The sequence below is a fragment of the Littorina saxatilis genome, linkage group LG8 (assembly GCF_037325665.1).
Source record: "Littorina saxatilis isolate snail1 linkage group LG8, US_GU_Lsax_2.0, whole genome shotgun sequence".
Taxonomy (NCBI): Eukaryota; Metazoa; Mollusca; class Gastropoda; order Littorinimorpha; family Littorinidae; genus Littorina; species Littorina saxatilis.
The window spans coordinates 20,288,343-20,311,196 of NC_090252.1; the positions used below are offsets into that span (position 1 = coordinate 20,288,343).

The 22,854-nt window shown below is 42.4% G+C and overlaps 1 long non-coding RNA gene across 1 annotated transcript in view; it reads right to left on the reverse strand.

Annotated features, from left to right (window-relative positions):
- LOC138973008 (uncharacterized) overlaps nucleotides 1–20,663 on the reverse strand; it is a 25,723-nt gene extending 5,060 nt beyond the window's left edge. Inside the window, exons 1-4 of the long non-coding RNA XR_011457856.1 lie at nucleotides 20,448–20,663; nucleotides 7,644–7,741; nucleotides 6,410–6,504; nucleotides 3,416–3,557 (exon numbers count right to left, since the gene is read on the reverse strand). This is a non-coding gene — a long non-coding RNA (uncharacterized lncRNA). The remainder of the gene's footprint in view (nucleotides 1–3,415; nucleotides 3,558–6,409; nucleotides 6,505–7,643; nucleotides 7,742–20,447) is intronic.
- Nucleotides 20,664–22,854: the final 2,191 nt, after the last annotated feature.

The window sequence follows — 22,854 nt, forward strand, 5'->3', positions numbered from 1 at the left end:
TGTTTGGCTTAATGCCAATTCTAAACTGAAATTGTTCCTCAAAGACTTAATTTTTGCTAACTTAACCATGATAGCTCTCTGTCGGTATTATGATATTAAGACAGTCGACTTGCCTAAAAAGCATTTGAGTGGGTCTTAAAGACAATTTGAGTTCAAAGGTATTAAAACTTGATGTATAGAGTGATGAAACAAATTTTCAATTTGTTGTGTCCGGAATCGCAGTTTTTGTATTCCTAGCTACATTGGGTAAACAAATTAGTAATCTATTCTATTTTACTAAAGTTAAATCAGACTCAGTCAAAGAATGTTAAACCAAAAACCTGACGATTTGTATCACACAGTTTACACAACAATGACAGTTAAAGAGTGATAGCGTCTTGCCTGATGGATGTGCTTAACCAATACGCCGCACGGCGCGTTACCTAACTTTCCTCGCCCTGTTCTCGGGACTGCCCCACTGGCTTGGGTGGAGCGATAAAGATTTTCGCTGTTACTTCACCTTTTTCCGCTATTACGCCACTTTTTTTCCGGATTCTGCCGCCGTCGTCCCTGCCGATGATAGCTCCGCCCACATTCCTCCTTAGCACCTCCTACTTTCCACGGCAGCCTACTTTCCGGCTTTTTCCGTTTTATTACGTTTAATTCCGGACGCCGCCGGAAAAAAAATGGAATAAAACGGAAATAGTCCCAATACTCTGGACAAGTTTTTAGCTGGGATTGTGCCTTTAACAACACGCAGCACTATGGTACCCTCGAACAAGACCCAGGCCTGGGAACTATTGTTTTACCCTTGGAGTATTTTCAAACAAACTTGGTATATTTTGAAAAAAATCATGAGCGCACTACGCACTTTATTCAAACACCTATGATTCAAACATGCTTTACATGCGTCCGTCGCACCGTTACTTAAGTTTACTAATACATTTAAAACAAATGCTTCTATCACTGTTTACTCACAAAACGTATAATCATGTGTCAAAATAGTGGATCAGCTTTGGGATATGCTTGTGAAGAAAAGTGGTGTAGGAATTTTTCTCGTCGTATTATTTTTCAATTAGGCGTAAGGAGCGCATTTCAGGAAATCATGGATACAAAAAACGGCAAATCGTATGGATTCCCAGGCCTGAAGACCCAACAAGCCATAATGCCAAAAGATCGAATGGCATTGCAGATGAGCTCCTTGAAGATTGCCACATTTGCAAACAAACTAAGAGTTTTACTTTTTATTGCAAAATTAAGTCCTGTGTTTCAGTTAATGGTCGGTATTCAGCATGGTTTAATGTAGGTCGAGGCACCCGGCAAGGGGATCCGCTGTCACCTTATTTATTTTTTTATTTGTGCTGAAATATTGTCTCTTATGGTACGCCAGAACAAAAAGATTGGTGGTATGAATATTCTTGGCGAAAATATGTTATTGTCACAATTCGCCGATGATACCAGTCTGTTTCTTGATGGTACAGAGCAATCTTTTTGCGAAAATATAAAAGTGTTACAACATTTTGCACCACTGTCAGGTCTGAGAATGAACTATGATAAAACAATTGTAGTTTAGTTAGGACCTTTAACATTTTGTAAAAGAAGATTTTTGCCTTATATGAATTTTACCTGGAACCCGGATAATTTTAAAGCACTTGGCGTTATTTTTTCGGTGAATGTATCCGAGGTTGTTTTTCTTAACTATAGAAATAAGTTAAAGGAAATTCAAAAACTTCTGAATTCATGGACCAGAAGGAACCTGACACCTTTTGGTAAAATAGCAGTCCTAAAAACCTTGGCTATTTCCAAATTGACACATTTGTTTACTAATTTACCTGATCCAGACGAACAGTTTATGATGGAGTTAAATAATATTTTTTTCAAATTTCTTTGGGGTGGAAAAAGAGATAAAATTAAAAGAACTACGGTCACCCAACCCTATGAAGATGGACGATTAAAGATGGTTGACGTAAAACAATTTCTGTCATCTCTAAAAATTGTTTGGTTAAAAAGAGTTGATGGTCTTACTGGATTAATATCAAGATTATTGTTTAACGCATGTCCATCTGTTACAACAATTAATATGAGAGGAGAGGAATTTGCAAATGTTTTGATGCAGAGAATGGAAAACCCGTTTTGGACCAATGCTTTTAAACATTATAAAAAAACTACATGGAAAATGTGACCCTATAACCTTTAACGATTTTGTATCAGAAAGTTTACATTATAATGTTAATATTCGGAGAGATATAAAGACAGTGTACATTCAAAATTGGATCGACAATGGAATAGCTCAGATTGGTCATATTTTGGGACAAAATGGATACTTATCCTATAATGCGTTTAAAATCAAATATCCAAATGTGCGAGGCGATTTTGTATTGTATCAAGGTGTAATCCAGGCTGTTAAGAAATATCAGAGAAAAATTGGCTTAGGATTTGATAAACATTTTATTATGACAGAGCCTATTGTGTGGAAATGTATTTGTAAAGGTAAGACACAACTTATTTACAAAAAAATGATTGAACATGCTACGGTCCCAAAATGTATCGAAAATGGTCTGAATCTTTAGACTGTTTGTTAGATAAGAAGGCTATTTTTCAACATGTTTTTAAAACAACAAAAGACACTTGTCTGAGATGGTTCCAGTACCGATTATTGTACAGAATTTTGCCCACAGAAAGGTTTCTATTTTTGCGAAAAATTGTGGATACGTCATTGTGTACATTTTGTGGTAGAAATGAAGAAACCCTTTTACATATGTTTTGGAAGTGTGATAAAGTGCAGACTTTTTGGATAGAATTTGTAAATTGGCTAAAGGCGAACTGCACCCATTGCGACAATTTAAAACTGTCTCAAGAACTGGTTCTTCTTGGAGTGGCGAACAATGTAGTCACTGATAAAGCTTTTGATGTGTTATTAATCTGTGCCAAACACCATGTATACATTTCCAAAATGAACAAAAAGACCCCTCATTTTCAGACATTTAGTAGAAACTTTAAGCAAAGATGTATTTGTGAAAAGTATAACGCAGTTGTGAATAATACAGTAGATAAATTCTACAAGGATTGGCGCCTGTATATGCACGGTTTGATGTAACCCTTAGGTTTTTTCGTTCTTAAAACCTTTTGATAATGCGACCACCAAACCACTGAACATCCCCCCCTTCCCATTCCATCCTCCCACCCCATGTATGTTGTAATTGTCCAAGTGTGCTTTTCTGTTATATGATTCTGTCCTTTCGGTTAGGTGATGTCCTGTAATGTACAGCATATACATGTAAAAAAAAAACTGTACAAAAAGAGAATAAAAAAAAATAAAAACAGAGTTGGGCCAACAACAACATCAGTGCTGTAAAATGTCATAGCTTTTTAAAACTGCCCAAGGTCAGCAAGCAAGTTATTAGAAATATTAAAGGACGCTAGTCGAAATACATACTCTCATTGCAGGTCTTATATCTGGTTTCCTTGTCGTTGTGCTTATCGTTAAAACGGCAGTGGTGGTTTTTGTAGCAACAGGGTCTCCTTATTCTTCCATATTCGCAAATGTCATCTCCCTCGCTTAAAGCACATGGTTTTGCCTGTAAAAACAAAACGGTTATAATACCCGCTTACGAGTCAGTCGTGTGACGGAGAGTTTTCTTGAACACGAGACTGTAGATGTCGAAGATGGCGTAGCCGAAGTGAGTCAGCAGCAGTCGAGTGTGCAAGAAAACTCTCTGTCACACGACAAACTCGTAATGGCGATTATATTTCACAGCATAGGCATATAAAAACATAAATGAGTTGTTTGAAATAACAAGCACAAAAACAAGATTGAAAACACAATTGCCCATTCACACTTACCGTACACACGCATGCGCGCAGAAGATATAATTATACAATGCGTTTTGTGTCTAGTTCTGGTTGGTTGAACTAAACAAAGTATTAACCGACGTTTTTAAATCTTTCAATGAAAAAAATAAACTTCTTTTGAACCAAACAGCACAAACCAACGAAAACTAAACACACAAACCTACGCGCGCACTAACACATATTGAATGCAAAGCGCGAACGTACACGAATAATGTTGTAGGTCAGGTCGTGGGAAAGTCCACCCGAAATGTTCCACGGGGGAACTGGTTGTGTTTGGATTGTTTATTTTCTCACAGTGATGTTGATGTCGTTTACAGTGCAGTTTTGAAGCACACTTTTGTCTTTTGACTCGTTTATCTCGTCGAAGTAACATTCGAGTGTTTCTAAATTAAAACTCTCCAACACCGCTGGTGCAGATTTGACCTGCCTGACTGTCTGCGTGCGTGTTAGAGCTGAAGAAGAAGCCTCATGCAATCGCCAACGCCTCACCCATCTGTAGGTTCTGAGCACTGATGTACGTTAAATGATACGTGGTAAGATCCGCACAGAACTGCCTATGCAACTTTTCCTATTCACAGTTCAACCTTTTCTTTGCAATTTTGTCCTCTGCACGCACATAGCAAAGCGTGTTGCCATTTTCGGGTTTCGTTGCAGACGACGATGGTAACAGTAGTGCCTATTGTTTTGTTTTGACCTGTTGTATTCAGTGTTCTGAATTGAAGCTTGGTAAAGGGAGCTTGTCGTGTAAGTGGAAAGTAGACGAAGCTTTTGAAAACAGAAATTGAATGAAGGAGAAAATGTGACTTTCATGTATTGTCACAAAGATGTGGATATGAGATTTGTGATATGTAGGCCGTTGTGTTTTTAACCTCCCTAAATGTTGAAGCGCAGGCGTATGTCACCAAGAGAAGCGTTATTCACGTGTTTCGTGCTTTGCACGCGAAAACCCTAGTTTGAGATGAGCTGTGTTTACGAGTATGGGAAATGTAGCCGGTCTGGGTTTAATAACGTCACAACGCTCAACATTTTCAACCAGTGAGGTTGTCTAGCGTGTGTCAGCTTGTCGGGGACAAGCACTCTTTCAAGAGACGGGTCTCTTAAGGTAAATGATTTACTATGTTGTATATTATTGAAGTTTGATTACATAGCTGCAATGTAAAGGTTAGTGTATACAAAGTGCACTAAATCTTAGTGTGAAGTTTTAAGAGAATTCTTGATGTAATTGTATCACGGTTTTTCTTGGGGAATTTCTTGAACATAAATGTTACGCATTTATGTTATGTTTAAGACGGTGACGCTTTGTATGGCAGTGTTATTCATACATTAAGTATTCGCTTGGATATTGAATGTGGACGGAATGTGAACATAGAATGAACGAGAATGTATGAGTTGATACATGAATGTTTGGAAGAAGAGATGGTTTTAGAGAATGTTGTATTAAGACTTGGTTAAATTCTTTAGGAGTTTCCATGAGGAGTTTCCATGGCGTGTACGAGGGTCGGACCTTACACGGAAAAGCGCGGAGCGATGGTGGCGAGCAAGGGACCACATCGGCGCAGATGGCTAGATGACGGAGTCTCCATCGTAACCAATCGTAGCGACGACGGTTCTTTTCGCCAGTGGCGGAAGCATTTCTCGGGGAGAATTGTGAAAGGTGTGCGTGGCATCTAAAAGGAGAGTTTCTGGGAAATTCATCAGCAACGGGATTCAGCGACACAAGGATGTGTAACTGACGACATGCAGTGAGCCGTGATACGAAAACTCGTGAGTGTCTGTCAGCACCTTATCTTGTGCGTTACTTTATCTTTGAGAAAGAATCTTTATACTTTGTATTTACATGCATTGAGTGAATGCTATATGATTGAATGAACTGTGTGTTCGAGAAGTTGTTTCGTATTGATGTATTTGAAGTGAAGAATTGTGTTGAATTTGTTGAGGAATTAATAAATCTGTATCCTCCCAAAATCTGTGTTTGAAGTGGGTGGTGTGAAGAGTGAAGAGTCAGTGTAAATTAGATAGGGCAGAACACGAACACATAATAGTAACTCCTTTATTCACACTATAATCCACTTCATGACATGTATACAGGAGGATGGATGTGGTGTTATTCTTTTTCCGTCAAACACTATAAGTTCACAGATAAAACGTTGTTGACTGACCAAGGCCTGTTGGCACACTCTTCAGAATGCACAACCAAATGTAACAATACTTTGATTCACAATTTTCTGCGTTCGTGATCACTTAACATGAATACCAAAAACAATAGTGTTTAAGGTAGTGTCTAAATGTATGTGAAGGTAACATTTTTTTCAGAAATGAATGCATAATCCAAATGATTGATTTCGGCACCAAAGCGTGTAACATACAATCTAGCACACGTTTGCTTTAGTAGTGACACAGAAGGAATGCGTGTGACATTGTGCTTTATCATTAAGTCAATGGCATGCCCTTAAATAAATCACATCGTTCTAATAACAATGGTACAGAGAGAGAGAGAGAGAGAGAGAGAGAGAGAGAGAGAGAGAGAGAGAGAGAGAGAGAGAGAGAGAGAGAGAGAGAGAGAGAGAGAGAGACTCACGTCAATGGTTAATTGCATTTTGAATCCACCGGGGACGATTTCTCCACTGATATCAGATTGAAAACTGACGATGAGAGGCCATCGAATAAGAAGCACTAAAAGACACAAAGATAAATGCATGTCCAACACACACACACACACACACACACACACACACACACACACACACACACACACACACACACACATACACACACACACACACACACACACACACACACACACTCACACACACACACGCACAAACACACACATACACACCCATACCAACCACACACAGGGTTGGGCCTATGCGAAACAGATAATGGGACATTTGTCCCCCCTCAACCTAGTTCCGATGGGACATTATCGAAGTCAAGAAGCGCCAAGTAGGCTTGGTCGGTCTGTACATGTTTTTTTTATCCAATGATGCAAAGTGGTGCAGTGCAATGTCGTGCTAGTTATGCATTTGCCACTGTGTTATGTTACCGTGTGTGTGTGTGTGTGTGTGTGTGTGTGTGTGTGTGTGTGTGTGTGTGTGTGTGTGTTGCAGTGTGTGTGTTGATTTTCTTCTTCTTCCCGAAGCGCGTTGTTTGCCTCGCTATTGTCAGCTGAGGTTGACGGGCAAGGCAGTTGAAGTGAAATCCTTGCTTGGCCCGGCAGTAATTTTACTTTTTCTCTCAGGATGCAATTTTATCTGGTGTGGGTCTGCATTTGATAGAATCAATTGACGCTTGGCAGTTGTGTTAACAAAGACAAGCATAACAGCGATTAAAAAAGTTTACTGTTTATAATGCATTACATATTTAACCAGCCAGTCACAAACTCGGCTTGGCGCGTTTTTGCTTTGCTCATTTTGAATACTGTACTCCAATGTAAAGTTCGCATAGATGGCGCAGTGGTACGTAATGTCATTGCGCCATTTGACGTAATGTAAAGGGGGTTCTAATTGGACATTTTTAGTCTTTAGTACCAATGAACATCACGGGGCAATCTGCCGGCCTAAACGTTACTAGTTTAACAGATGTTCACCCAAACTATGTCCTCACTGACTGAGACGTACTGTCTAAGAACGGGCTGTCTCATGCATCATACAGGTGGAAAGGAAAGGTATTTGAATGACAAACAAACAAACTATTTGTGTTGATAAAATAATTAAATGAAAAAGCACAAGACAAAAAATGATATCCTGAAGCACAGTGTGGAAGATCGCGAGTTACTGTTGTTCTCTATAATGACAGAGAAAAGTACTCACACACACGGTTCTTGACATAATTGCAGAAACTTGTAGATGCTATGTTAAGGACGTCGTTTCTGCATTTGTATTGGTCACGTTCTAAGGACATTTTATGGCTGAAAACGATAAATGCAAAAATACACATGACAACATATTAATTATATTCCGTCAACACGTAAATGTACATTGATTGGTGTTTGTTAGTGCACATCCACTCAACGTTTATGCAGCAGACCTGAGTGCACGCTACTTTATTTAATGTATCTGTCTTTTCGTGTATCTGTATGTATGAATGTGCGTGTATGTGTGTGTGTTTGCATATGCGTGTGTGTATTTGTGTGCATGTGTGTGGAAATATGTGTTGAGGGAGGGGGACGTATACGTTTGGCTTCACAGCATTTTCATACGAATCACTAACGCTAATCGATCGATGTAAAACAATTAAAGAAAATAAAAACCCGCACTTTTTTGTTTCTAGTTATAGTTTGATCGTGTAGATCAGACACTTGGCCACAAATAACACCTGGGTTTTTTTTTGTAAAGAAATCATCACGTTGATTCCGTGCAAATAAGCTTTTGCCAAACAACTATTTGTAACACTGTCTAAGTGATCTTAGCTCATTTATGTTACTCTTAAACGCTTTGGCGAATAATTCTAATTAAATGGTGCTGTTGAAAAATGAATGTTCTCCACATATGTAATTTCTTTGTAATTTGTTTTGCATTTTTACGATTTTCCCAGCATGTTGAAGAGACACGTTTGCCTGCAAACACGACTCGCTTGACCTCTACCCTGTATAACACATTTTATGAACAAGTAAACAATAAAAAAAATTATATACTATGCATTTGTCGTACAGCCAGTAAATTATCCTCTACGAAACTGTTTTTCTTTTTGATTTATCTTATATGGTTCATACTTTACGACAATTTGAAAATGACGAATAATCCCTCGGAACAGCGGGCGCGAATGAGTTGCGTTTCTTTCGCCGGGGACTGTACATACACCCTTTTAATTGAACGCTTACCATTTGGGTACACCCTAAGTCCTGTATATACAGAGTTTTTCAAGAAATATAATTCGCGTGGACGTACGTATCAATCTGAGGCCACGTAATGGCGCTAGTTCTTCCTTTTAAAATCTAAAAAGATAATTGACAGCGTGTAAGACTTACATAGTAACAATCAATCTATACTGTATATAAATGGATGTAAGTGTGTGTGTGTGTGCGTGTGTGTGTGTGTGTGTGTGTGTGTGTGTGTGTGTGTGTCTGTGTGTGTGTGTGTGTGTGTGTGTGTGTATGTATATATATGTGTCACGCCCCTGAGGAAGGCCTGGCAACAGGTCGAAAATTTGGGCTGCCACTTGACATTCTTTGTTTGGCTTTTCTTTTCCTTGATTTTGTTATATATATATATATATATATATATATATATATATATATATATATATATATATATATATATATATATATATATATATATATATATATATATGTGTGTGTGTGTGTGTGTGTGTGTGTGTGTGTGTGTGTGTGTGTGGTCCCTATACCTCAGAGATGACAAAAGGTAAGCACAATATATTGTGCATGCACAGTGCCCTGGAGCCACAAATGTGCACCTTAGCTTTGGTTTCTCAAGACATTGTTTCCTTCCTCGAATACAGACCCTCCCCATTAATGAATACAAGTCATGCTTGGTTTACTAATGAAAGGGAGGTCATTCTTATCATACCAGCAGACCGTGTCATTCAAGGGGTGTAAAATAATCAGTTAAACCTGTACGGACGATCAGAAACTCCAGGGCGAACCCAGGCCTGACTGCTAGTTATATAAAAAATGTGTGTGTGTGTGTGTGTGTGTGTGTGAGACTATATGTGTGTGTGTGTGTGTGTGTGTGTATGCGTGTGTGTATATGTGTGTGTGGGGGTATGCGTGTGTGTGTGATGTGTGTCTGTGTGTATGCGTGTCTATGTGTGCGTGTGTGTGCGTGCGTGTGTAGGTGTGTGTATGTGCGTGCGTGTGTGTCTGTACGTGTGTGTGTGCGTGTGTGTGTGTGTGTGTGTGTGTGTGTGTGTGTGTGTGTGTGTGTGTGTGTGTGTGTGTGTGTGTGTGTGTGTGTATTCGCCATACCTCAGATAACGCAAAAGGTAAGGACAGGTTATTGTGCATGCACACTGCCCAGGAACCACAGATGTGCACCTGGCTTTTAGTTTCTCAAGACTGTGTTTCCTTCCTCAGATACTGACCATCCCCATTGTTCAATACAGCCTGTTTAGTGGATGGGGGGTTACTCTTGCATTGTTGTCCATGGAATGGGGGTTAATCTTAACATACCAGCATACCGTGCCCTTTTTTTAAGGGGTGTAAATTACACAGTTGAACCTGCTGCTCGAACATTCAGAATTTTCTTAAGAAAGGGAGGTAACTCATTCCATAAAAAAACACGTTAGCGGAAATTGTTGACACCCAACAGTGGGCAACACATGCCTTCAAATGCTTGTGAGGCCTTACCATATTCCAAATGTCTTAAAGTTTTCAATTTACATAAGTAAGGGAGGTAACGCATTTTATCCCAAATATTTGATTTGGAGTTTTTCTTTTACATTTTCCTTTGATTCATGGTTTTTTGATACATCATTTAGAAAACTCCTGTGCGGTGGTTCTTGAAATGAATTCCTGAGGGCTCTGCTAATACCCCGGGCAAATTCGGGCCCTGACTGCTAGGCTATTACATGTGTGAGTTTAGATAGAGCGGACAGCGTCAGATAAACTCTATTTAAACGAGACAGATTAGCCGCGGGTGGAGGAGGAGGATGTTAGATACTTGAGGTAGGCCTAAAGGGATCAGTGTTGGCAGGTAGGGAAGAGAGGGTAGTAAAGCAGGATATCAACACGTAGGCCCGTAATTAGAAAGAGAGGGGAGAGGAGGATTTGTGAAAGTCAAGGAGAAGAGCCCAGCCGCAATGTCCATGTGGCCGGGGGGCTTGCACGTGTGATGCATCAGCGGGGGTCTATAAGAACGGGAGAGCAACACGTTGTGGTCAGGGGTGATAAAATGACCACAACTGACTCTGAAAAGGCAAACCTATTAGCAGATACCTTTGCCAAAAATAGTCAATCAAAATCCCTAGATACTGAACGACTCAATTATAGGTTAGATCAGGAGAAGGGTTTCACATACCCCCCAGATGACAACCAGTTGCCTATAAACTGCATGTTTAAGGCAAAAGAAGTCCAAAACGCCATCTCTTCTGTGAAAGACCCCAAAAAATCCACAGGTTTAGACCCAATATCATATCACATGATAAAACATCTACCACCTAACTTTGTTAAGTTGCTCACTCAGTTTTTCAACCTATGCTGGTTAAAGGATACTATCCCCGCAGCGTGGTCAGACTCACAAGTAGTAGCAGTATTGAAGAGCGGAAAACCGGGCAATCTACCTGGCAGTTACCGCCCCATATCACTAACCCCCCACCTCAGCAAGATCTTTGAGCGTGTGGTGAACCAGAGGCTGGAGTTCCACCTCAATAAACACAATATCATTCCTACATGCCAGGCAGGTTTTAGGCAAGGTCGTTCGTGTGCGGACCACATTGTGCACGTCACTGAAAAAATCAAAAAGACCTTGGCACATAGTAATAATTCTCTTCTTGGAACCTTCTTTGATATTAAATCTGCGTACGACAGCGTCTGGCATGCTCGTCTACTCCTAAAACTCGGCAGAATCGGTGTCTCTGGCCACATGTACCAATTCATCAAAAACTTCATCAGCAATCGCAAGATGTCTGTCCGAGTGGGCTCTTCGGTGTCCGAAACCCATGCGCTGGACATGGGGGTTCCCCAGGGCAGTATCATCGCGCCAAACTTATTCAGCATCATGCTCTATGACATTACTTCTGTTAAGGTTGACGGTGCCAGTGTACTTCTGTATGCGGACGACCTCGCCTTAATAGACACTAATAGACCACGCCATAACAGAGTTACCAACACTGTTGACTTATCTTCTTACCAAACTAAAATCGACAACCTCTGTCAATATATGTACACCAACGGCTTCCAACTAGCCTCAAATAAAACAGTCTTTCTTGTTGTCTCCCGTAGACAACTGTACAGGAACTGCAGTATAAAGATAGGTTGTGATATTATCAAACCGAGCTCAGAAGTTAAGTTCCTCGGCGTTATCATCGATACCCGACTTAACTGGACCAGTCATATCGAACATCTGATCAATAAGGCCAACAAGGATCTTTATATCATACGCTACCTGGCGTCCCAATCCTGGGCCAGAGGACGTAAGTGTGTCACAGAGGTAGTGCGGGCATTAATTCGCTCCCGCCTCCTTTACGGGTGCGAAGCTTATTTCGCGACGCGCCCGGCGCTCATGAAAAAACTGGCTATTATAGAGTGCAGGGCGCTCAAAATAGCTCTGGGACTCTCCCAACAAGCGAGTAAGAGTCGAGTCTACAGCGAGTGTGGGTGGCTGCCCCTTGTGGATGAGATAAAACTCCGTTCAGCTCAGTATGCTGTCAGAGCCCACGCGGTAGAGAACTCTGCCTGCGAGGTCCTGACTGACTTTTTTCCTCAGCACCAAAATTATGAGGCCAACACCAAACATAGCACTCAACTCTTGGCCAAAACGCTACCCTTATCCGACACAGTAAACCGCATTCTAGCCGATAGCGGGGTGAAGGTCAGTGAGCTGGCCAGGGTCCCCCCGCCCTCCTACCCGCCTTGGCTTGAGGAAACCCCTACTATCATATACGACAGTGAAGATAATACTACCAAAAAAGATAACCCCGTCTACCTAGCTACTGTTACAAAAGAAACCCTAAACTACAAATTCTCGGAGCATTTAAAAGTCTTTACTGACGGATCCAAATTTGCAGACGGCAGCGTTGGCTGCGCCTTTGTGATCCCAGATCTCAAAATCTCAAGGAAATATACTCTTAATAAAGACATCTCCATATTCTCAGCCGAGCTATTTGCCTTGCTCATGGCATGCACTTTTATAAATGACCTCCCAGTCACACCGCGTGCGGTAGTTTTCTGCTCTGACTCGCGCTCTTCACTACAAGCTCTGCATCGAAACACATCAAATCGGGCAGAGCTACAAAGAGAAATCCTCTTTATATGTCACCAGTTAATCTCATCCGGCACATCCGTATCATTTCTCTGGGTCCCCTCTCACGTAGGGGTCCGGGGAAATGAACTGGCGGATGTCGCTGCCAAAGAAGCGGCAGAATCTAGCCCAGCTAACACTAACATCGGCTACTCAGTAACCGAGTTCTACAGTAAAATCCGTAAACTCATTCGAAGTCAGTACGTAACATCTCTGTCCTATCAACCCATTGATATGAACGATCTACACCCCGATCTCCCAACAAACCTCCTCACTATCTTCAGACGCCTCCGTGCCGGCGGCTGCCGCTTCCATATCTTTAACAAGTCCTGCCATTGTGGAGAACCCTATTCATTTCAACACATTTTCGCTCCATGCGCTACAAATAGAATTACCTTTAAAACCTTATATGACCATATGCAGCTCCATGGTCTGAGTCCCCAGGATTATCTGCGCAGTAGCAGTTCTCTAGGCTGGTCACACAGCTTGCTGCTGTGCCGACTGGTCAGGGACTCGGACATGGGGCTGTGGGTATAACTAAGCCCAGATTATCACATCAGCGTGTTTCAGTTTGAGGTCGAGTGGCTCCCGCCATCCCTCCTGATTCCAGCGACTACCTTCTAGACAACATATCCTCACCCAAGGCCCACTAGTCGCCAAACTGTACATATTGTTTTTATTACCACGGCCTTCGTGGCTTACATCTTAATCCTTTTATTTGTAAAAAGTTTTGAGATTTATTGTTCGTGTTCCTCTTACTTGCTCATCTATTTGGTTTTATTGGTGATCCTGAAAGGTTCCACTTTTTAACTCGATTTGAAATAAAAAAAAATAATATTACAAGCCCGTTATTCAAGATATAGAATACAGACTTATAATTCTTACCAAGAAACATCTTAACTACTTTTCATTTTAACAAATTCCACAGAGCATTATCAACTCAACCCCACCCCCTGCCCTCCTCTCCTTATTTTTTGTTTCTTTCTTTCCTCTTTTTGAAAGCGGACAAACACTCAAGTCCTTAATGGCTCAAAACCGTAGGACTTTTAATATTAATTTTAACGTTGTGGTCAGTCCTTACCAGTGCGGCGCAGCGGGCATATGCCAACTATTTCTTACTGCATTATGGACTTCGAATTTGGAGCGTGGGCGACAGATCTGCCTTTAACGGTGGTTAAAGTTCTCCAGGATGAGGAGTTGAACACCCCCAATGTGCTGAGTAATGTGACTGCCCAGGATTTGGAGGGCCTGGGTCTCAAGCGTGGCCACTACGTAGCGCTGAGAGTAGCAGTGGCGGCCCTGCAAAAGCGAAGCGGGGGAGGGCCACTATCCCAGCGGGTGACTGAGAAAAAAGCGTGGAACCACTCCAGGGACTGTTAGGCGGCTTGTCACTGCAGCCAACAGGTGAGACCTCCTATCTTTCCATTCTGGATTTTGTGCCGGGGTCGATGGCGGCCGAGGAAGAGGTGACACTCGGGGGAGGTGTCATCCTAAAACTCAACCAGAGACCAACACTTGACAAAGTCTCCCCCTGCCACTGGATTGTGGCAAACGCACGCATCATGGCGAGGTTGATTGCTGAGAAGCCCGGGTTTGACTCGACCGCCTACCTCCGGTACACATAGATGATAGGCGAGCTGGGGGCCAGATACTTGTGGCAGTCGGTGCTTCTGTACGACGACGAGTACAGAAGGCGCCAGTCGTCCAGCGGATTCAAGTGGGGAACCCCCAACCCCCACCTGTCCACGGTGATCATGCGGGACCGGCTCCAGCATGGCGTCCAAGACAACAAGGGCGGCAAGGCTACGACGGCCAGCGGCGGTTCCCGGCGACCAGCGGGACCCAACGGGAAGGAAGTGTGCTTATTGTATACCAACAAAGGCGACTGTCCCTATGGGTCCCGCTGCAGATTCCTCCACGTCTGCGACACCTGCGGCATGGGCCACCCCGGCAAGGACCACAAAGTGACAGCTACCACCTCCCCAGCCTAGGACACAGCGCAGCGAATTGCCGACAAAACGGTAGGCCCCACCTTCAACAGCCCGTTCCCTCAGCTAGATTCCAATAAGTGCAAATTTCTCGGAAATAGTGATTCCATTAATGCTAAATCTCAAATGTGGCACAAGGTGCTAGAAGGCGATCACGACAAACCTTTTTATTAGATGGCATAAGAAACGGTTTCCGTGTAACAGAAGAGAGTAGGGCAGGCGTACTAGACGTAGAGCAAACAAACCATAGGTCATCGAACGAACACCATAAAGCTGTGCAAAAAGAGCTATTAGATCAGATAGAAAAAGGTTATTACATTGTACATAGCTAGTAGAAAACCAACTGTGGTAAGCGCTATCGCTGCGATTCCCAAGGATGATGGCAGCATCAGGTTGATCCATGACGCTAGCAAACCCACAGGTAGGGCAATGAACGACTATTCTATACCTGAGTCAGCTAAATTTCAAACCGTATCTGATGCGTGCGCCCTAGCGAAGACAGGGTATTGGTGTGCAAAAGTAGACTTGCAGTCCGCCTATCGGTCAGTATGCATCAGTCCGGACGATTATTGTATGACTGGGCTGAAATGGCATTTCACAGGTGAAAAGAAACCTACTTATCTCTTTGACAGTCGGCTGCCTTTTGGCAGCAATGTAGGGCCGTCACACTTCCATCGCCTGTCGCAAGCTATTCGCAGATGCATGGCACGGAAAGGCATGCCAGGTGTGTTAGCGTATATTGATGATTTTCTTCTGGTAGCAGCTACCAGACAAGAGTGCAATGACATGTTACTGTCTTTAATTAGATTATTGAGGGAACTGGGTTTCAACATTAGCTGGAAGAAGGTGGTGGGGCCTACTCAACGTATCACGTTTCTCGGTGTCGACATCGACACGCGAAACAACACCCTGTCACTTGGAAGTGACAAGTTGCAGCAACTGCGGCAGCGACTCCTCCAGATCCGAGGAAAGAAGCGCGCGACAAACACTCAGCTACAAAGCATAGCGGGGTCCCTTAATTGGGCCTGTCAGGCTGTCAGAGGAGGAACATTCTTTCTGCGGCGGATACTGGACACGATTAAACCCCTTCAGCAGCAGCGACACAAAGCGAAACTATCGGGCGAATTTCATAAGGATGTACAATGGTGGCTTTCTTTTATGCATGTATTTAACGGCACAGTATATTATTTTCACAATGCAAAACAGCATGTTCATGTAGATGCATGTAATATTGCAGCGGGTGCCTTTTGGCAAGGTGACTGGCAATAGACCATCTTTGAAAAAGACATGCAGGCAGCAAAGGAGCTACATATTAACTATAGAGAAGTGTGCGATGTGGTGCAAGCAGTGACACGATGGGCTCCGATGTGGTGCGGACGAGAAGTGATTATTCATACCGATAGTACTGTCGCAAAAGCTATCATTAATAAGGGCAGATCGACTAATAAGTATGTGAACAGTCTGCTCCGTAAAATGGCGTGGGAATGTGCAAAAGTGAACTGCAAAATCGCGGCGATACATGTGGCTGGTAGTGTAAACATCATGGCTGACACAATTTCCCGCCTCCATGAGCCCAGACGGCGCGAAGACTTAGTGCGTCTGTTGACATTCTGGCACCGGGGGAGACCCCCCGACATCAACCTGTGTGACCATATGTCTGACCAAGCCCTGTTGTTCCTTGTTTTTCAGACCAGCAGCCCCTCTTAGGGGCGCAACTGACGGCAGAAGTGTTGGATTACAGAGCAAGTGCCTTTTCTGATAACACTAGGAAGACTTACCGCACCCACCTTACCTCGTATTTACGTTTCTGTGCGGAGATGGACATAATGCCAGTGCCTGTGAACGAGCAGACTGTTGCGCAATACGCAGCGTACCTAGCCCGACGTTTGAAACCGTCCTCCATCAAGCAATACATCAACATTATTCGCATTCTTCATCTTGAAAGCGGCTTGCCGCACCCATTCAGGGACTCGTGGTACGTCCAGACAACACTTAAGGGCATCGAAAAATGCAAGGGGTGTGCCACTGATAAGAAAACCTCAATCACCCCTGAATTACTACACATAATAAAAAGCCAGCTGGACCTTGAGTGTAGGCAAGTTATTGTGTTCTGGGCTGCGTTTTTGGTGCTTTTTTTCGGAGTTCTCCGGAGATCGAACTTGTTTCAGGACAACGGGAACTTCGATCCTTGTAAGCAGCTCACAAGAGACCAGGTGGTTATTCTGGGTACGGGCATGTCAATAACGCTCCAATAGAGCAAAACGATTCAGCGTAAAGAGCGCTCTGTTGAAATTAAGCTCCCGGCAATGTCACTCCATCCCTTGTGTCCAGTGTCTGCCGTGACCGCTGTGTTACCTTTGTTGGGGCCGATGGACCCCAAGGCGCAGGTCTTCCCGATGAAAGGATCAGACTTTAATAAGAAACTGCGCTTGACTACCGCTGTTGCTGGGGGAAACTTCTCCAGCCAACGCTTTCGGCGGGGTGGTGCCGCGTGGGCGTTGAGTTGTGGTGTGCCGGGGGAAATTGTCAAGGTGATGGGGGATTGGAAAAGCAACGCGTACTTAGGCTACTTAGACCAGCTGCCACAAAAGATCATCTTACAGATCACATGTAGCCCAGGCAACTCCTTCATGTATACCATCACAACAATCCTAAACCTCCCACCTCTAACCTAGTATACTGTCTTTAGTTGGGCTGAATAACGAGTAGTACCTCTAATTTGGGACTTATCACTGCACAATGATATCTCTCATTGTCAGATGGTATTCTCTTGAATAAACTGCCCTCGTTATTTGCCCAAATCAATACATGACTTGACTATGTGTGATGTATGTGCGCACGAGAGTGATTGCGTGTGTGTCAGGTGTATGTGAGTGTGTGCGCGCGCAGGTGTGTGAGTATAACTGTAAGTAATAAGAGGGAGAGAAAGAGGAGTGTCATTTCTTTGGAATTATCGTGTGCTCTTGATTTGCGCCGGGGGGGGGGGGGGGGGGGGGCGATAAGTGAGTAGTTTAAGTGTGAGTTTAGATAGAGCGGACAGCGTCAGATAAACTCTATTTAAACGAGACAGATTAGCCGCGGGTGGAGGAGGAGGATGTTAGATACTTGAGGTAGGCCTAAAGGGATCAGTGTTGGCAGGTAGGGAAGAGAGGGTAGTAAAGCAGGATATCAACACTCAGGCCCGTAATTAGAAAGAGAGGGGAGAGGAGGATTTGTGAAAGTCAAGGAGAAAAGCCCAGCCGCAATGTCCATGTGGCCGGGGGGCTTGCACGTGTGATGCATCAGCGGGGGTTTATAAGAACGGGAGAGCAACACATTGTGGTCAGTCCTTACCAGCGCGGCGCAGCGGGCATATGCCAACTATTTCTTACCCCCCATCCACCCCCGGCATCCACCGTTGTATGTTGTTAGCAATCCGTTGCATGATGTTTTTAATTTTGAGGCAAATGCATGCCTGTTTGTGCCTTCACTTGAAGTGAGGTTGTGCATGAAGCGACTCGAACCTTGTTATGTAATCATTATTCACGGTGTTACATTTTTGAGTGAGGGCTCCTTGTGTTTGTTGTTAGTGTAACCAAATGTTTGTTGTTTTTTGTTGTGGACTTATCACTGCACAATGATATCTCTCATTGTCAGATGGTATTCTCTTGAATAAACTGCCCTCGTTATTTGCCCAAATCAATACATGACTTGGCTATGTGTGATGTATATGCGCACGAGAGTGATTGCGTGTGTGTCAGGTGTATGTGAGTGTGTGCGCGCGCAGGTGTGTGAGTATAACTGTAAGTAATAAGAGGGAGAGAAAGAGGAGTGTCATTTCTTTGGGATTATCGTGTGCTCTTGATTTGCGCCGGGGGGGGGGGGGGGCGATAAGTGAGTAGTTTAAATATAAAAATGGATGTAAGTGTGTCTGTCTGTTTGTGTGTCTGTCTCTCTATCTGTGGCCGCCATACCTCAGAGATGGCGGCAAGGTGCATGCACACTGCCTAGGATCCGCAGATGTGCACCTGGGTTTAAGTTTCTTGATTTATTGTTTCCTTTCTCAGATATTGAACCTCCCCATAATGGAAAACAACACAATTATATAGTGCAAGGCCAGTCCAGTGCTAAATGTTCATTTGTAGCAATCATACAATGCTGTGCAATTAGAGACTCTCTATTGCTCTGATCAAGAGAATACAGGAAGAGTGTATCTTAGATGAATGAAAACACATATTACAAGAAAAGAAATGTTGGATAAAATTAAAGCACAAATGCAATATTGCACTTCTTTCATTTCAAATATTGCCGAACATTGCAGGTATCGTGCGAAAAGACCGTAAACAACATTAAGGTACCCTTGCAGTTTTCTAATCTTGCAGTCGCTATTTGTATATGTTAGTGCAGTCTGACTGCCCCACATAATTAAACAGTGGAAATTCCCCGTTAGATACAAATCTAAAAAGAATTTCCCTTGTGTATAAAATGCAAACTATCGTTCCGTTTTAATCATCGTTCACACGGTTCAAAATGAATTATGACGTAGGATCATAATTATGTGTATATTGTTAAGACATTTTGACGTCATTCCAACATATTGCTTATCCAATTAAGCCATATTTGAGCAGAAACAAGGCCGATCTTCAATTACACATACGTTTCTGACTTAAACAGTGCTGTTTAACATCTGGGCTATCAAAAAAGCCGACAAATCATACAGTATTTTTAATTACAAAGTATAACATTTGGATGGAAAGATGTTGAATCAAAAGGAAAAATAAGTTTTTTTTCCCTTGGGCTTATTGTAACAAACAATCAAAGACCTGGTTTCATTATGTACTGCTTATGGGCAGAATATACCTGTGCAGTCAGCGGCACAGACGACGCACTGCATACTATTTATGCTGCGTAGGAGATTATGACGAGTACTTGGCCTGTTTTCTTTTCAGGTAACGTGTAGCGGGCTGGAATAATCTGCAGTGCGTCGTCTGTCCTGAAATTACATAGGTGAGCGCCGGGCCTTAGGGGCAAATGATACCTGCGCAAAGTCAGGGGCGATACATCCTGCGATATGGATTATGCCGAGTACTTGGCCTTTTTTTATTTTCACCCAACGTGTATCAATCAATCAATCAATATGAGACTTATATCGCGCGTATTCCGTGGGTACAGTTCTAAGCGCAGGGATTTATTTATTTTTTATTTTTTTTATTTTATGCAATTTATATCGCGCACGTATTCAAGGCGCAGGGATTTATATATGCCTTGTGAGATGGAATTTTTTTACACAATACATCACGCATTCACATCGGCCAGCAGATTGCAGCCATTTCGGCGCATATCCTACTTTTCACGGCCTATTATTCCAAGTCACACGGGTATTTTGGTGGACATTTTTATCTATGCCTATACAATTTTGCCAGGAAAGACCCGTTTGTCAATCGTGGGATCTTTAACGTGCACACCCCAATGTAGTGTACACGAACCTCAATGATCTGCAGTGCGTCGTCTGTGCCGCTGACTCTGAGCAGGTATAATTTGCCCCTTAACCCTATTGGCAAAGACAACTTTGTGAACAACATATATGTTAACAAACGTTATATTTAGAACACCTATACAGGCTTCACATATAACGTTATATATGGATATATGGATATGATGACCTGATTTGTTTGTAAACACAAGTTGGGTTTGAGGTACCAGACAAGACAGAATGTACTACTTGACTCACTTTATGTTAACGATCAGCCAAGTTAGTTTCGGTCTGTTCTTTGGGTTGGCAAAGTCTATTACCCACTGGCACCAGCTGGATGATGGGTACGTATTCAACCCGGGACCCGGCGAGGCGAAGTCTATATACATCTTGCCACCATTTGGGATCGTGTGTGGCATGTCTGATGGTTTGCAAAGGTCCTGCTTGTGTTGCTCTTTCGTGGGTGTGTCCCAGATGGATGCTGCCCACACAATTATAGCAACGTTCAGGTAAAGCAAATGAATTCATTCAGACATACTTTTAACGGCTGTCCTTAATTGGGCGAATTCGACTTCGCGAAGTGCACACAAATTCGTACCTGAATTGAGCTCGTTGTAACTCAGCTTCGCGAAGTCCAAGAGTGGGCAAATGACTGCTCTCGGAGAAGAATACGACTTTATTTTATTTTTGTGATGCCTTCAGACTGTTATCCAAAACGCACATACATGTATAACGCAGATCATGATATAAACAGTCAAAATCCTAACACAACTATCTCACAAATGATCACATCATACCTTGAGTATTGCCAGCCAAACGACATTTTATAAGGTTTGTCAGTTTGCATCTTTCACCTAAATGCAATTTACATTTCCCCTGATCACTTTCTGGGCCTAAAGGCTGTGTGTGTCGCGACACGGGATATTTCCTGCGTCTGTGTTCTATTTAAACGTAACTGAGACAAAGCCATAGTTAGTTATATTGAATGACGTAGTGTTCCACCATTGTTTTGTTCTTTTCATCAGAAGTTGATGGACGGGTCATCATGGATGTTTTTCTTCGTGGTACAATGGCTAGTTTATAAACCATACCTTCGATTGGTCAAATGAATGTAAACACGTTAGGAAATTCATTCGAGCAACCACCATGAAAGAAGAAGGGCTGATTGTTTAGCTAACCTATCGTACGTACCTTTCAATAAGCCGCTCGTATCATCATTGACGCATGTGTCGTATGAATCAACTGGAGAATCCTAAACTGGTAAGTTAAGATTGATGTTGGAAGCAGGTGAATAGAGTAGCTTTGTACTTGTATGCATGGAGCATTGTGAATCGTTCATTGTCCTTCATCACAATTATTAGATACGTTTGAATGTTATGAATGTGTGTGATAACTAATGTGTTAGTTTGTGATTTTGTTAGTTATCACAAAGAACTACTAGACATTTTGTCTTTTGGAACGATATGAATGTTTGAATCAAGGTCAAGATGCGATAGCCTGTGGCTTCTGCAGAGTTCTCGTTAACAACGACAAACGCCACGTCCTCGCTAGTCATTTAATCCGAACTATGGAATGTGTATTTATCCCCGCTTATTGTTTATTCGCAGGCAAAGCATTTTCTTTTCTTTTTTTCTAACCTTCTGGAGCACATTCATGTGACCATATATGACCTTTTCGCTCCATGACCGGAACATGACGGAGCAGTCACTGTAACCAACGGGTTTGAAGCCTGGAAGTTTATATCGTAATCTACATCAACATCACCAAGTATCCACCACCGCACATCTTTGACATGATCAACCAAGGAGCCCGGTCATCGCAAAAACTTCAACATCGAGATTTCTCCTGCGTAATTCCTTGATACATATATATAAGACATTACACGAATTGCGGAGAAACTTGCTAGATGTGTGTAATAAATATCATCCATCATAAACCAGTGGTACTTTTTTTAGTTGAGAAAAAGCTTGTGCAATATGATTGAGTAATTATTGTTTTCCTTAATTATTTCTTTCTTTATTCATAACCTGCTCTGGATCACTGAAATTGTTATTTTTTTCTCATTCATATTCAAACACACTCTATAAAACGGGAAAGTGTGTTGTATGCCAACATGGACCCAGCTAGTCACAATCTTTCACAATTATTGTTATGTAATCAAACACAATGTCTTGAGGTAAAATACTGAAGAAAGAAAGTATTCTCCCTAAGATTGATATAAACTCTGCACACCAAATATTGCAGCCATGTTCGTACCCCAACTAAAACATTTATTCTCGTGCCGTTTCATGCAACTTGGGACTGTCTGACACAATCACATTAAAACAAAATTGGATTTCTGTAAAATATCTCATGTGACCGTTGAGATAAGGGTACCCCCAAAATGGACCTGACAAAAACGTTGACAACAATTCAGAATAGGCTCAACTTGGCAACTTTTACCTACGAGTAGACAGCCAATAACTTCTCGTTCCATAACAGTTGTGCTATCTTTCGTATCTCTTTGTATTACGTGCATTACGTTTTTGGACTCAGTGCATGGTCATTGTGGGCGCCATTATTAGTCTAGGCTTCCAATTTGTTTCAGAACACACAATTCTGGTTCTTTTAGACAAGAATTAATACACGTATGAACAGCATATCCTGACTCAGTCATTATATGGGA